Here is a 16582-nt window from a genome sequence, read left to right as displayed (position 1 = left end):
GCCAATGCCGTAACACGCACTGTGATCCGAAGTAAATGAAAAGCATGCAGCTTACCAGTGCTCTTCACAAGTTTTAGTTAGTTAAACTCCAGCAATACCTGTAAATTTGGTTCTTGCAAGAGTGTGTATTCCATATCAGATAGATGGAAACTGCTATGTGACTTTCTCAATGATTTGGTAGGAGACTCATAAGCATAGTGATGAGTTTCTTCATATGTCAAACACCCAGTAGGTAAAAAATATAAAAATGGGTGGCAATTTCCTTTCTTTGTTTGAGGCGTATAGAAAGAGTGGTGCAAAATCACATTACATGCAAGTAACAGTGATATGTTTCAGTGCAATTGACACCACCATGTAAGTGATTAAATACTATATCGTGAAGATGGTGCTCATTTAATTTAGCCTTTTGTCTATTTGTCCAATGGAATGATGTGTGTGCAAAATGAAAACTTATTATACATAGCCAAACACATAGCATGTTTTATAACAGAAATCGAGTCCATATCTACAAATCCAATCCTATCTTCCTTTTCCTTTTCCCCTAAGGGCTTTCACCTACCCATCCAGCCAATCTCCCTCAGTTAGGAAGAATGTCAAAGAATAGCTGAACTTATCTAATTGTCCATGAGGCAAGGCATTTACGGAGTTAACAAAAAATCTGACTACTGCGTAGGCGATTTGCACATCTGCTGGCAACATCTTTATATTGTCACTATAGAAAAGTTTTGGTTTTTAACTTACCTTTCATTCATTTCCATTTATGTACTCTGGCTTATTGAAGTAATAATCAGGATTCGCTTTATCTATACCATTTAATATTTTAAATATTTCAATGGATTTACCTTTACCTATATTTTTTAGACTGGAGAGCAGCAACTTTTCCAGTCTTTCCCGAAAGTTCATCTCCTCTACATTTGGAATCTTTTTTTGCCCTGCACTGCTTGAAAGTTATAGTAATGGTAAATTATGATTAGTATTAAAATATTCCATATACAATTCCATACATTTTCTACAGAACTCAGACAATTGATTCCTTCTTATCAGCACTGATGTGTACCTTTCCATATTTATCAATTGTGTCTCAGTGGAGTGGTTTAGCTCCATTCAGGAAACATTAACTGTGAGACAGGCTCTTTTGTTATGAAGGCTGCATTTACATTACAACTTTAGCATTGGTGCCAATTTGCCCTCCTATCTTCTCCTGGTCAGGCTCTATATAACTGTTAAGTGTATTCCCTTTTTAAATACACAATTCTTCAAATGCCCAAATTTCCCATCTCTATTTATTTTAAATCAATGCTAGATGTATCATGATAAGGGTCATTTTCCATGGTATATCCCTTTTCTGTCATCATTTTTGTATCACCATTGTTAATGCTAATCTGTTCATTGTTCATCTGATTAGTGGAATCTAGTCAGCACAGATATATGCAAAGCTCTTTAAGCTTTAGTAAACTGTTCTACTGTAACTATAAAATAGGATTTTTTTTTAGGGTTTGTATAATTGTACTTTATTTGTTTGTTCTCTTAAAGCTGCAATGTTCTGCTATTAAATATCTCTATGAATAAATATGATCTAAAGAAGCCTATCTGAGAAACATTGCCCTTTAAATTGAATTTGTCTGAAAGGTTTTTGATTCTTTTCTACAGGGATCAATATCAGTAACAGGTAATTTGTGTATAGATGTTGCTGACTGCTGGCCATGGAGTTACTGGTATGAACAAAGGAGTAAAGAGCAGAGGCCAGTGGCATCTATACATGGACTGTGTGTTAATAACATCAATTCACCTCATAGAAGAGATTTAAGTGTCTTTAAATGCAATTGAGTTTAGAAAGGCATTTTGTTTCAAAACAGGCTTCTGTTGATCATACTTGAATATTTCATTATGGAGTTCTAAAGCTTTAAGCCTGTACCCCGAATATATCAAAACAAACTAGACTAGTGCCTCCCATGGTGAGGCCTGTAATCGTAGGCCCTGTTTATTCTCTCTGTCACTTTCAGTGTCTGTTTCTGTTTTGTAATGCTAAACAACAGCACATGGTACTCTCACTTCCTTGTGCTTGTAATTTCACCACCATCCTGTTATGCACTAAAATGTCTATTTTGCAGAAATCAGATCAGCACTACAGACATAAGGCTGTTAGTTCAGTCATTATATGTGCTTGTTACTGAGCTATTGTGACACCACATTTACAGCTGCTACTGCACCCCTCTGTTACTGGCAAATTTTAATACGCTAACAAAATTGATTTGAAGCATACCTGGAAAAATATCCGAAAATCACCAAAATAAATACATAGACCAAAAGCTTAGTACGGAGACCTTTCAGTCACACAAAGGAGGGATAAGGCGGTGAAGGTACTCCCACAGTGCTGTTGGGTAGGGAGTTCCAAGATTTTGACCCAGCGACGATCTTAACCCATCACCATGTTTAAGAGTCTACAAGCCAAATCCATACAGTGCTCCTTGTAGGGACTTGCCTAGGTCCAGAGCATTTGGTAGAGCCAAGAATCAGGGACCCTGCCCCCCCACAAAGTGTGTGTAAGGGTAATGCTGCAGTTTAAACAGCTAAAGCCGCACAGCTTAACAGCACAGAGAACTTGTAAGCTTCCTACTACTTATTCACGAGGGCTTTGGAATAATTGGGTTGTCTGGAGCCAAGTGGGAAGAATTCCAGTCCCCAGTGACAGGTCTACCCTTCCAGGTTCCATTAGTGAGCTAGGTTGGCTTATCAACAGTGTTGTAGTGTACTGCAGACCTGCCTTGCTCTGGAATCAGATTATCAGTTTAAACAATTTTTGGTAAATTGAATCACAAATATTACATATGCGAGTATCAGAAAGGCGTGTAATATGTTTACTTCATGTCAGCCATGTGAGATATTGCTTCAGTAGATTTTACATAAACGATTTGGACTCAGGAATCAGAAGTACAATTTCAAAATTTACGGACAACACCAAATTGGGGGTATAGTTAATGCGGAAGAAGATGGCAACAAAATACAAGACGATATTAATAAACTTGCAGAATGGGCGTGTAATTGGCAAATAAATTTCAATATAGATAAATGTGAGGTGATGCATTTTGGTAGGAAGAATAAGAGTCTAAATGGGATAGAGAAGCAAAGGGATCTAAGGGGACAGATACATAAATCACTAAAAGTAGCAACCCAGGTTAATAAGGCCATTATAAAAGCAAACAAAGCACTGGGGTTCATTTCTAGAGGGATAGAATTGAAAAGCAGAGAAGTTATGTTAAACTTTTATAGAACCTTGGTTAGACCACACTTAGAGTACTGTAAACAGTTCTGGTCTCCATATTATAAAAAGGATGTAGAGGCACCAGAGAAGGTATCAGAAACATTTACAATGATGATACCAGAATTGAGAGGTTATACCTATCAGGAAAGATTGAACACGCTGGGGGTCTTTTCTCTAGAAAAGAGAAGGCTGAGAGGTGACTTGATAGAGGTCTTTAAGATTATGGAAGGGTTTGATAGGGTAGACATAGACAACATGTTTCCACTTGGGTGGAGTCCAAAACTAGGGGTCATAAATATAAGATAGTCACTAATAAATCCAATAGGGAATTCAGGAAAAACTTCTTTACCCAGAGAGTGGTTACAATGTGGAACTCGCTATCACAAGGAGTAGTTGAGGCAAATAGCATGGATGCATTTAAGGGGAAGCTAGATAAACACATGAGGGAAAAAGGAATAGAAGGTTATGCTGATAGGGTTAGATGAAGAGGGTGGAAGGAGGCTCATGTGGAGCATAAACACCAGTATAGACCAGTTGGGCCGAATGGCCTGTTTCTGTGCTGTACATTCTATGTAATTTTTCAGGCCCTAATCCAGCCATGAGCAATGCCATGGGAGATCTACTAGTGTTAATCAGAGAGTTCATCAGTTCAACAAAACAAATGAAGTGATATCTAATAATAAGACCCTACAGCCTGGAATTCTCTTCCACAATCACTTTGGCTTGCTGCCTCTCTCCTTAACTCCAACTCTCCTCTAAACTTGGCTCTTTAACTATGCCTTTGGTTGCCTCCCTTAATTTCTCCCCTTCATCCTACTTGGTGTCAACAGAGACATCTAGGAGGTCTCATTACATAAAAGGTGTCGATTTTTTGTATTGTTTACCTTGTTCTTTCTTTTCTTTCTATTGTATACTTTGGGGTACATTTTAACGGGGAACCAGGAAAAGGGTGCGTGTGGGGTGGGGGGTTGTAGAGGAAGTCTGGGTTTTTGGGGTCGGGGTCGGTCATCAGGAATCGGGGTCAGGGTTTGGGATCATTGGGGGGGTTTGGTCATCGGGGGTTCGGTCATCAGGGGGTCGGGGTCGGTCATCGTGGACTGGTTGTTGGGGTCGGGCGTCATCGGGAGGGATCGGTGGTCATTGGGGGTCATCAGGAGGGATCGGGGGTAATCAGAGACTCAGTCATGGAGGGGGGGTCGGAGATCGTGGGGGCGGGAGATTGTGGGGGTGGGGTCAGAGATCGGGGAGGGGAGGTCAAACGTGGGGAGGGGATTAGCCGATCACGTGTTTGTGATCACAGCAGATAAGCTTGTTGGGCCTGGAGGAAACACTCCCGCTTCTCCTGGCCCACAAGCAGTGCAATAAAGGCACTTACCTGCTCAGCTGGACCTTCTCGCCTGCTCTTACATGGCGTGAAGCAGAAGGCCTGGGAATCCCGGCCCTCAGAAGTTTAAAAATAAAAAACCTGTCAAAACGGAGGCCTGCAACCTCCTTAAAAGATTTTACTGACTGACCCGCCTCCTGATTGGGTTGGTCACCCGCCTCCATTAAAACCAGAAGTGGGTGGGTTGGAGGTGGGCTGGGGTCGGGTTTTACTTTTTCTTACGATTTTTACCTTCCCACCCGCCCCCAACCCACCGTTCGTTGGGTTAAAATTTACCCCTTTGTGCCTATAATTGTCACTTTATTTTAAAGCATTCTGCACACAAATATTTATTGGCTCTCATTTCACCCCTCTTCAAGCCATATTATTCCACATTTTTTATCCTTTTCCTTTTCCCTTAACATTAAAATAACATCTATCAGTGGATGCGAGAGTAAGTCTGAATCCCTTTGTGCCTTTTCTGACTCTCTGCTATGTAATTTAGTTGACGATAAATGTATTGGTGAATGAGATAAATGAAGTGTTTTATTTTACCCTGAGATGGGTGGCCCACTATGAGGCCCAGCTGCAAACTGGCAAAACTCATTACATGTAAAGCTGGTCAGTTTAAGCAACTGTCACAGCTAAGCCTAAATTAATCATAGCAGTGTGAAGTGAGTGCCTTAGCAACGGGGATACTTAATTTGTGGCACATTATAGCTGATCGGTTCTGGGGCTACTATGGGTCATACAATACTAGCTAACATTTGAGCTTCGTGTCTATCGTCATCTTGATGAGAAAATAAAATGGAAATGCCCTATAATTTTTTAAAAAATTTGTAATGGTTATTGCTGGCCAAATGACACAGCTGAAGAAGAAAACACACAGGGCTGGGTTTGAACCTTTTGTTAGCAGTCTACTGATTGTCATTTAATAAGGGACAAGGCAGACTAGCCTTCCCTATATTCTCAATGAAAGGGAGTGTTGGCCATTCATAAGCTCTGTTCAAAATTACACTGAGGTTCTGAGGTTCAGGGCCAATTATAAATCAATAGGGATAACAAAAAAAATGAATGTTTCATACAAACTATATATTCAAACAACTTGCTTCTTGTATTGAATGTATATTCTCATCTTTAGTATTGCAATATAATATTGCATAGTACTAGAATAGTATTACATAAGTATTAGGTTAGTATCATATTATAAGACAGATGCTATGTTAATACTTACGCAGTACTATTCTAGTACTATGTACAGTAATAAAAATATGCATGATTATAATAAGAAGTTTAATCAACTACAATTTTTCTAAAAGGATCACACCATAACAAGAAATTTGGGTTAATACTGTGTTTGTTTTGATGATAAACTTTGTACCTTTCTGTTCACTCTGCATGGAATCCCCCATGCATCTTCCCTCACTGGCCATTTATTCAGTCAGACACTTTCAGAATTTAACTAACTTCATCTTTTGTTAAAAAAATATGTTTCTGGTCTCAGCTGTTCTGCATTACATGTGACTTTTATAAATCCCTGAACAAATTAGTGTAATGTGCATTTATGTCCATTATTTTGTCATCTACAGTAATTTGATAGCTTTTCTCAGCAAATACTGTAATTTATTTGAATGGAACATGACTGCTTTAGCCAGAGGGACTAAGAAATGACTTATATTTAGTTAATTAACATGGGATTATAAACAAACCCTTGTTTCCTTCAAACTACAGCTAACCAGGCACATTCGATTTGTCTGCAGACAAAGACTACTTCAAAAGCAAGAGAGCCTGAAGCTGTCCATGTCACATGCTGAGTCTTTTGTTTCAACATGTTCCTCCCACCATCTCTCCAGTGAAGGAAACTGGAGCACCAGTCCATATAGCATCAGCTGTTCCTGATAACTGCTAAGTCAAATGTCAATCATTTCTCTAAGGCAAGTTTATTAACTCAGATAAGGTTAACACGCAATATCAATTTTACAGATTTAGAGCATGATCATAATAAATTCTAGGGCATGTCTAGTGCAGAAGCATTGCTGTATGTGTGAGACTATTAGCAGGGTAAATGAAATTTAAAACAAACAAGTACTATGTGGATTTGGGAATTCAGTGAATCAAGCAGAGAAAAGGTAAAGTCTGTACCATTTACATTACATTTGAACCTTATTATTGCCACTCATGGGATTTGGACACAAAACACTTCTTTTCAACAGTGGTGTTACTGAAATTTGAACACATAATATGTTATAATGGTGAGGTTGTAGCAGTAGGGATTGTGATAATGAAGTTCCATTATATCACTAATACAGGGGCAAGTGCTAAACCAAATTGAAAATTTGAAGTGGTCTGAATTTGGCTATTCACAAATTATCAGCAAATAACTAACTTTATCTTTTGTAATTTTTTTTTAATGTTTCTGGTCTCAGCTGTTTTGCATTACATGTGTCTTTTATAAATCCGTGAACAAATTGATGGAATGTGCCCATTATTTTGACATCGACAGTAATTTGATAGCTTTCCTTAGCAAATACTGTAATTAATTTGAATGCACTATAGAACCCGACAAAGAAATAGTGCACATGGGCAGAAAGGAATGAAATGATTCACAGTTTGGCAATAAAAGTCTTTTTGGAGTCAGATCCTCAACACTAACATCTGCAGCAACATGCACAACGGCCAACTCAAGATCATATTTAGAATGCTCAACACTCGCCTGGATGGGCACAGCTATAATAGCACTCAAGACGCTTGACACTATCTAGGACAGAACAGTCCACTTGATTGACACCCCTGCCATTGAACTCAATATCCACCCCATCCACCACCAGTGCACTGTGGCTGCAGTAAGTACTTTCTACAGGATGCACTGCAGCAACTCACCAAGCTTACTTTGACAGCACCTCTAGCACTGAGAAGGACAAGAGCAACAATGTATGGGGAGCACCATTACCTGCAATTTCCCCTCCAAGTCATACACCATTCTGACTTCGACATATACAATCCATCATTGTTCCTGGTCAAAATCCTGGAATTCCTTAGCTAACACCATGACAGGAACACCATCACCACAAGCATTGCAAAAGTTCAAGGAGAAGGCCCATCACCACCTTCTCAGGGCAACTACAGATGGACAATAAATGTGGCTATGCCAGTGTCGCCCACACCTCAAATATTTTTAAAAATCGTACATACTCAACCCTACACAAGCTCCACAAAGTGTGTACCATCCACAAAGTGTGTACCATCCACAGGATGCATTGCAGCAACTCGCCAAGGCTTCTTCGAAAGCACCTCCCAAACCCGTGACCTCAACCACCGAGAAGGACAAAAGCAGCAGGCACATGGGAACAACACCACCTGCACGTTCCCCTCCAAGTCACACACTATCCCAACTTGGAAATATATCGCCGTTCCTTCATCGTCGCTGGGTCAAAATCCTGGAACTCCCTTCCTAACAGCATTGTGGGAGAACCTTCACCACACGGACTGCAGCGGTTCAAGAAGGCGGCTCACCACCACCTTCTCAAGGGCAATTAGGGATGGGCAATAAATGCTGGCCTTGCCAGCGATGCCCACATCCCATGAACGAATAAAAAAAAAATTAATTCATACAAACCAGACAACTACAGCAGAAGGGCACCCTCGCAAACATATTCTGGTCATGCATCAGTATTCTGAATAGTAGTCCAGAAGACCACAAAGAACAAGACTGGTATTGCAATTCCAGAGGACCAGTTCAGTGCTTGTTGGGCCTAACCACTGGAGAGTGAGAGCCCTCCAAGGTAAACAGGCTAGCACAATTCTCACTATTAGTTGAAGAAATCTGCATGCCCCCCTCTGCATGGAAATGTAGTACTCCCCATCAAAATCTGTTGACTGAAGCACATGTAGGAGATATCGCAATCATAATGAGTGATGTTCAGGCTCCACCTGGAATTGGAGAAATACCAGAAAGTCTGAAGCCCATTATCGGAGGCACACTCTACATAATACTCTCCCCAACATAACAACCCAGCCACTGACCATGAAGGGCAATGGCCCCAATCAACATAACCACTATGCAGGGCTTCACGCTGCCCCCTTCCTTCCCCAGGTCTAACTGATCCCCAAAATTAAGACAAAACAAGTTGCTTCAATTCTGTAACCCACATTATTCCCAGCTCATGCAATCATGTTAAGAAAGCTGGATGTATCAAAGCACTCCTTCCACAAGCACCATGCAATAAAAATGTACAATTACTTCAAAATATATATGTGAATGTATATTTTTGAGAATTCAATAAAAAACTTTTGTCAATAAAAGATATTACATGCCTTTAAAAGATAATTAATATCATATTGGGTGGTTTGATGAAGAAGAAACATCTGATTCTTCTTGGTCTGGAAGCAGTGTGAGTCCAATTCCTACTAGTCTTGAGAGAAATGTCCATGTTTCCAAGCAACTCGGGAAGCTGCCATATTGGCTTGGATCATTGGAATCCAGTTCATTTCCAGCTATGAAAGACTTACTCATTGTCATTTAAAAATATAATCTATTCTGCTGCACTCTGGAAAAAGAAACATGACCCCATTTTTGGATTGAGAACTGTCTCACTTTTTTGATCAAAACTCTTATTCCTACAAGGCACAAGTCAGGAGTGTGATGGAATCCTCTCCACTTGTCTGGATGAGTGCAGCTCCAGCAACACTCAAGAAGCTCAACACCATCCAGGATAAAGCAGCCCGCTTGATTGGCACCCCATCCACCACTCGAAACATTCATTCCCTTCACCACCGGTGCACCGTGGCTGCAGTGTGTACCATCTACAGGATGCACTGCAGCAACTCGCCAAGGCTTCTTCGACAACACCTCCCAAACCCGCGACCTCTACCACCTAGAAGGACAAGGGCAACAGGCACATGGGAACAACACCACCTGCACGTTCCCCTCCAAATCACACACCGTCCCGACTTGGAAATATATCGCCATTCCTTCATCGTCGCTGGATCAAAATCCTAGAACTCCCTACCTAACAGCACTGTGGGAGAACCTTCACCACACGGACTGCAGCGGTTCAAGAAGGCTGCTCACCACCACCTTCTCAAGGGCAATTAGGGATGGACAATAAATGCTGGCCTAGCCAGCGACACCCACATCCCATGAACGAATTTTAAAAAATTACTCTGATGTTGAGTTTTCTTTTTAATCCAACTTCAGCACTTGTCACTCTTTTCTCCTTGATTTGCTTTCCCACGCTTCATTTTTTTCTTTCCATCTATTCCTCATAAGGGCCTACTTTCCACCCAGTCCCTCTTTATATTTGGAATGTAGATTGTTGCCACTCCAAGGTTTTATGTTATGCTATTATTGGCCAACAAGGTGTGTCTTTTTTAAGTAGCCAAACAATGCATAACACCGGTCACTACTGAAGCTGACAGCCTAATGACCTCTGGAAAATAGAAAAGCATTTCATTCACTACATGACTAAAGTTTAAGGTCTTCAGGTTCATGATGTTTCTTTTTTCTCATATTTCTCTGATTCCTTCTCTCTGTTTTATTTTAACATTTTTTTCTAACGAATATACTGTTGTCTGCCTACGTTTGCCTTCAATTTTTCTAAGTTTAATATCCTTCTTTCTTGGGCCCCTTGGAGATGACACCAATTTTGGAAAAAATAGCACTTGATTAATTTTAAAATGGCTCAAAAGGCTATTTCCTTTCAATCAATCAATCAATCAATCCCCAGAGGGAAAGTTGCCCATCCCCCTCTCAACTGAAAATGGTACGCTGGAAGCTCCTGAAGCTGAGGAAAAAAATCACACCCCTGGAACCATCTCCTTGCTGATTGCAATATCATCCAGGACACTGCCTGCTGTCTGTGTCTCTTTCCCTCACCCCCCCTTTTTCCTCCTCCACTTTGCCCCCTTCTCCTCACCCTCTTCCCTCTGCTCTCCCTCTCCGCCTCTTCTTCCCTTTCAATTTCCTTCCCTCCCCTCCACTCTTTTCCTGCTCTCCTCCTCTCTCCCTCTTCCCTCATCTCTCCCTCCACCCCTCCCCTCACCTGCCCCTTTCCCCTTAATCTCTCTAACTCCTCGCCCCCCCCTCCTCTCTTCTCCTGTATCCTCAACCTGACCCAGTCCTTCTTCACCTGTCCTCACCTAATCCCCTGCTCTCTCTCTTGCTTTCCCTTCTTCTCTCTCCCTCTCCACCAACCCTTCCCATCTACCTCCTCTCCCCTCTCGCTCCAATTACCCCCTCACCCTCTAACCCTGCTGGAGCTGAAAAGTGCCCTTGGTCTTGACTCCTTGTGTTCAATGGAACAAGAGATCGATGAGGAAGACACCTACTTCCTGTAACATTTCCCTGTCACACTTTTTAATAACACTCCTATTGTTATAAAACAATGAGTCACCGTAAGTATTGTCATGGAAGATCTGCTAATTAAATATTCAAATGCTGATGCTGCTAACTAGGTTTGTATCAACAAATAAAATAGAAGTTTAGGCAATTAAAATAAAGTTTGTATGTTAACACCATTGAAACCAGTGATTCTGCATTAGATGGGCTTGCTTGTTGCTAGCTGAATTACTTTGATTGGATTTAAGAATGGCACCAAACATACTCCTTTATGTCACTGATGGATAATTCTATAAAAATCATCAGGAAATGCTTTGGTGTTTTGGAATTCTATGATAATAAGTGGATGATGATGTAAAGAGTATGATAACAGAGAGTCTTACTTTGGCAATAATAAATGAAAAGAAAAGCACAATGTGGTTTTACCACACCAGTGATTATTTTGACATGAGACAAACTGGAGACAGAACACTGACTGTAAAAACTTCAGTATCCATACATCAAGTAGATCATCATTGTAATTAGATCCTGCACTCCGTTCTCCAAGAACAAATTAATTACTATTTTAAAATAATACTTCTTTGTCCAAGCCTCTGTGAAACTAAAGAGTTGTCAAAAAAAAAATAATTCTATCTTGACCATCTTTCAAATCAACAGAGAAGAATAAAGCACAGAGTTAAAATCTAAAACAAAGTTCTAGGTAATTATACCAGGGGTTTTACAATGCTCTGATAGTCACAGCATTGACAGCAGTTTGACTTTGAGCAAAAGTAAAACACTGTCTGGTACAAAACACATTCAACTTGCTTAGGTGATATTGTAGATATTGGTGGAAGCACTGTTAAAAAGAATAGACATTTCATGTCCATCTGCCCTTACATCAAAGAAATGGAAAAATGTTAATACTTTTAAACTTCTTAAAATTTTTAATTATTTTTTTCATGTCTCTTTGTCAGTATAGGACACTATGGCATTAGTTTAACCTGACTTTAAAGTTTATCAAAGGAGTCACTACTTGACAACAGCACCACTCAGAATGCCTCTGGCATTTACCAGTAGACCAGAAGGATGTGTGAACAAAAGCACCGCTTCCGATCTGTCAATGTTCCAGTGAATAATTCAGCCCATACCCTTAGATATCAAAGCAATGTACACTCTTTGATGAATAAGTGACAGACCATGTGGACAGATTGATTGAGGAAACCAAACATTTCAGTTTATAAACTACCATGAAGGCAAATGGAGAGTTTACCAATCTTTTATTTTTGGATGTAACAAAAGAATATCTTTTCAAATTTAAAAATAGTCTTGTCTAGCACAAATATAATCTACTGCATTAACAAAGCAGCAGCATCCCTACATTTAAAAAAGGGATGTGTGATATGACAATATTTATATTGAAAACTAATTGACCTCCCAAGCTGTTGCACATGGGGAATCAAGACCAAGTGAGTCTTCAAGTAGAATGGGATTAGAGTGTAGGGGATAATTAGATCAAGGTGTACAGGTGTAATTCAGTCCTCATTTGAAAGTATATTTCCCTCTGGCTCCCTTAACATCGCTTGTACCCCTTGCCCCCAGACGACACACAGGTTAGTCAAACAACAGCCTGACAAAGTCATACTCACAGTCGGGTGGGAGTGGCCCTCCGGAGTCCTCAACATTGACTCCAAACCCATGAAGTCTCATAGCTTCAGGTCAAACAAGTTCTTAACATCTTTTGTGCCCCTTTACACTCCACCGTGCCCATTTAACATCCCCCTTGAAGATAGATTTAAATTTGGTTCCCAGCACTAATCTGGGAATGAGGAAAGTGTTTGTAAAATACTTATAGCATTCTAAATAAATGTTAGTGCAACAAGCATTTAAAAAAATTGCTGGATCTCAGATTAGAGACAGAGTCGGCCTACCTCCTGGAATGGGCTACAGATTGGTGAAGAGGTGGCAAAGTACTCTGCAGGCAACAGGCATGTTGATGAATGGCCAACAAAGTTAATTTGAGAGTGAGCAAAGGCCACAAAGTCAGCTCTGAGTAAAAGGCTGAGGGCCAGTGATCCTGCCCAGAAGGACAAAAACAGGCAGGGAGAAGAGGCTGCAGACCAGTGGTGCACCAGACGGAGAAGCCTCTTCAAGCTGTCTCTAAGTCTGGAAGATTGGATGCAAAAAGCTATTAAAGAGGGGGAAAAAATCCAAATAAACGTCTAAAAAAACAAATTCAATTAAAAATATAACTTACTTGAAGAAAAGGCAACATGGCAGACCGTCCCTGAAATGTTCCAAACGTTCTGCCACCCAGTGGTCAGAACATGTACTTACATGGAAAAGTTCAAAAACTGCAGAGCCATCAAGTGGCCAGATGCTGTAATTACACGTGTACTCCAACAATTCTGACAATTGACATGGAAATTTATAGCGGAAAAGTCGACCCATGTGTGAAAAGTGTAACCAAAAAACATGCAAACTGGAAGTGAGATTTTGTAGATAGGATGAGTGCACAGCATAAGATTTAAATTTTATATATTTCTATCTGTCAGCTCAGCAGCAACGACACGGTTGAATGAATTCACTCCATTGTTGTTGGTTTTGAACTAGCCTGGCCGCTTCAGTCATCTGCATCCTTTTCTGTGACAAGTCACACACTTGCTCTGGAACTTTTCTGAAGATTTCTCCTGACAGGTTTTATGAGTATTTGAGAAAGTAAATTTCTGGATTTCCCAATAGGAAAACTCTACTCCTGTCCTATGAAGAGGAGAGTGTATTGGCAGCTCTTAGAGTGAGGCATCACAGAAGATGCCAGTTTCCTAAATATCGATATTCACTCCACTTGCTACAGCTACCTGGAAAGTAAGCAGTGACTTGCATAATATGGTGTTGATGCTCACATACAAGCTGCACATTAATAGAGTGGAATCCTGTTAGATTAAGTAGATAATGGCTTTGTGCGAGACTGCACATAGAGTCATATTGTTGTAATCTGTAACCCCAAAGCAGTGAGAATCCTGTTACTCTGTAAAAAAAAATGTCATGCACTTTCATGCTTCTAGTGGTTGTTCATGGGGAAGGAGATGAAATTTCTTGCTAAGGCAAATAAGACATCAAATATTTGTTTAATAAATCTATGAAGCGTCAATTGACTCATGTTACTGATGTATCCAGTGGCAGCCTGGAATAATTCCAAAACAAAAAAGTTAAGGGCACTTGGGCTTTGACAAGGACTGGTTTATGGAAGAGTTTATTAAACAGCTCATTTTGAACTCTGTCATGACCTTTCTTGTGAATTATGGCCTCCAGAGTCACTGCAACTCTGACAAATCAATTTACATGCATCTCTGTCTATGAATGCAGCGGTGAGAGTACCTGCATATGGGCAAAGAGCACCACTGGTCCAGCCAATGTCTTGTGATCATAGGTGAGAAATGGCAGGGCCCAACAATTGCCCCAAAGCCTATTGATTATCAAAGTGATGACAGCACAAAAATAAAACTAAACTAGAAAAAAGGTGCAAATCAGCCTTCATATCCTCACACAAATCTTCTTGCAGGTCCCTTCAAATCTATTTCTGTAAACAGCACGGCCTTGCATTCCTGGGCACCCATTTTATATGGAACAGTGCAGTGCCAGCATGAATGTTGGGAAATTGCATGCACAACACAATTACGTTATTTAACCCTCATATGCATGGATCCAGCAGTGGCTTCAAGCAGCCTTGAAAATTGCGATTGAGAATTTGAATGTGGCACAAAATGGCAGAGCTCTGGCGACACAAACCTCCACCTGTTTTTCTTAGTAGTTACGCCAACTTTATGCCCAATTGTCAAACGTAACTCATCAAAATTCTGCTATAGTGTCTCTTGGTGGGCTAATCGACTATGAAGGGTATTACAGCTGAGCCTGACCCTTTCCTCAGCAGGCATCCATACACCTGCACTTTTCAAAAGTGGTCAATGGATAGTGATGAGCAGTGGGAATCGCTTATTCAGGGGTGCTAAGGTGAATTGTGGAACCCTGAGATCAACTAACTTAGTGGGAACTGGAAATCAAACTTAGAAGCTTCCTGTTTTGTATAGCTCACTTTCACACTGGCCAGTGCATTTTCCAACCAAACCAGTAAGGAATGCCTCGCATAATGGTTAGGCATTACTTCTGCTGGTATAGTTAACGGTGGCAAAGCATCAGCGGGCCTACACTCAAATTGCATTAGCAGGCTTAAATTCAAATTTTAGTGCCACCTTAGAGTGACGTGAATGTGACTCAAAAAAACTCAGGTATAACAGGACCAATAATTGCTGTTGTGTATAATGCAAATCTTAAAATTCTGTACAATTATATTCCATTTACTTTCCCTTCAATCTTTGTAATATATCAAGCCAACTTTTAATTTGATCTTAGCGTAACGATGTCTGTGCTTGATTATTCCATTCTCGTCTTATAATCTCCTACTTGAACTTTATTACACTGGTCATTTTATTAGGCTATTTTCTAAATGAACTTTGATATCACAGTCCTGCCGGGTTGAGTTGAAACTTTAACTTCCATAATTATTGCACATAAATATACAAGTGAGTAGAATATTGACTGCATCAGGCTGTTTACTGGCAGTAACTCGTTAATAAGAGTACACCATGACCTCTGCTTGGCATGGTTTATATGTATTTAAGTTCTGTCATTATATCTGGATAACCTTTTTTCAAATGTTATATTTTATTGCAGCAATCTGCTTCTAAATGAGTATGAGCATACCTTTCTAACTATTATGCGTGTCAATCTGTGGTGAGAACACACAAACCTCACTAGTTAACTGATGGAAGATTTGTATAAAATGTACAACTTGTTTTTTCATGAGTTTCTGCTGGGATTTTGAGCACAGTAAAAGAAATGAAGAAAGTATTGAGGAAACTAATGAATGAGAAGGTGCATATTCATCATATGTTCTGGCACACTCCGTTCTGTTTTGACACAACGCAACCCGAATCCTAAAATAGGCACAGATGTACCAAAATCTAAATAAGCTTACTCGTCTGCAGTAAGGAAAAGTATAAATGTAGGGATGTTATGTCTGATAGGAACATGACGTAAGTTATTTATTCAGTTTGTCGAATTAGCCACAGAGGTCACACATTTTCTTTGTGAAATGAGCAAACAGGCATGGTTCAGAGACAGCAGTTAGAAGGGGATTTTGTTGTTGATGCTCTACCTCTCAGCACTGATGTCAGTGCGTCTACTCATTTTTCAAAATGAACAGTAGTCACCCACTTCAAAGTCTTTAGTAAAACACAGGAAAAACTACAGAGGAAATTCAGTTTACAAAAACAACAAGCTGACTCTACTGAAAACAAACTAAACACATGAGCTGAACAAACACGTTCACACTTGATCTAAGAAGCTGACATTCTCCAAGGGAATCCCCTTGACTAGTGTTACTGGAACGTGTCTATTTTCCTTCACATTCATTACATAGAGAACCCACAGGACTCTAAAAGCAGTCCTTTTATTCTAACAGGTAACTTTGTTTTGTTGAGAAAAGCCACATAAATTTATTTTCACCTAAACTCATCCAGTAATTAACTTGCAACATATTAAACCCTATAGTTAACTCTCCTTTTAATCAATAGATTATAAC

This window comes from Heptranchias perlo, chromosome 27, assembly GCF_035084215.1.
Source record: "Heptranchias perlo isolate sHepPer1 chromosome 27, sHepPer1.hap1, whole genome shotgun sequence".
Lineage (NCBI taxonomy): Eukaryota > Metazoa > Chordata > Chondrichthyes > Hexanchiformes > Hexanchidae > Heptranchias > Heptranchias perlo.
The sequence above is the reverse complement of the archived record's forward strand: the minus strand, read 5'-3'. Positions refer to the sequence as shown.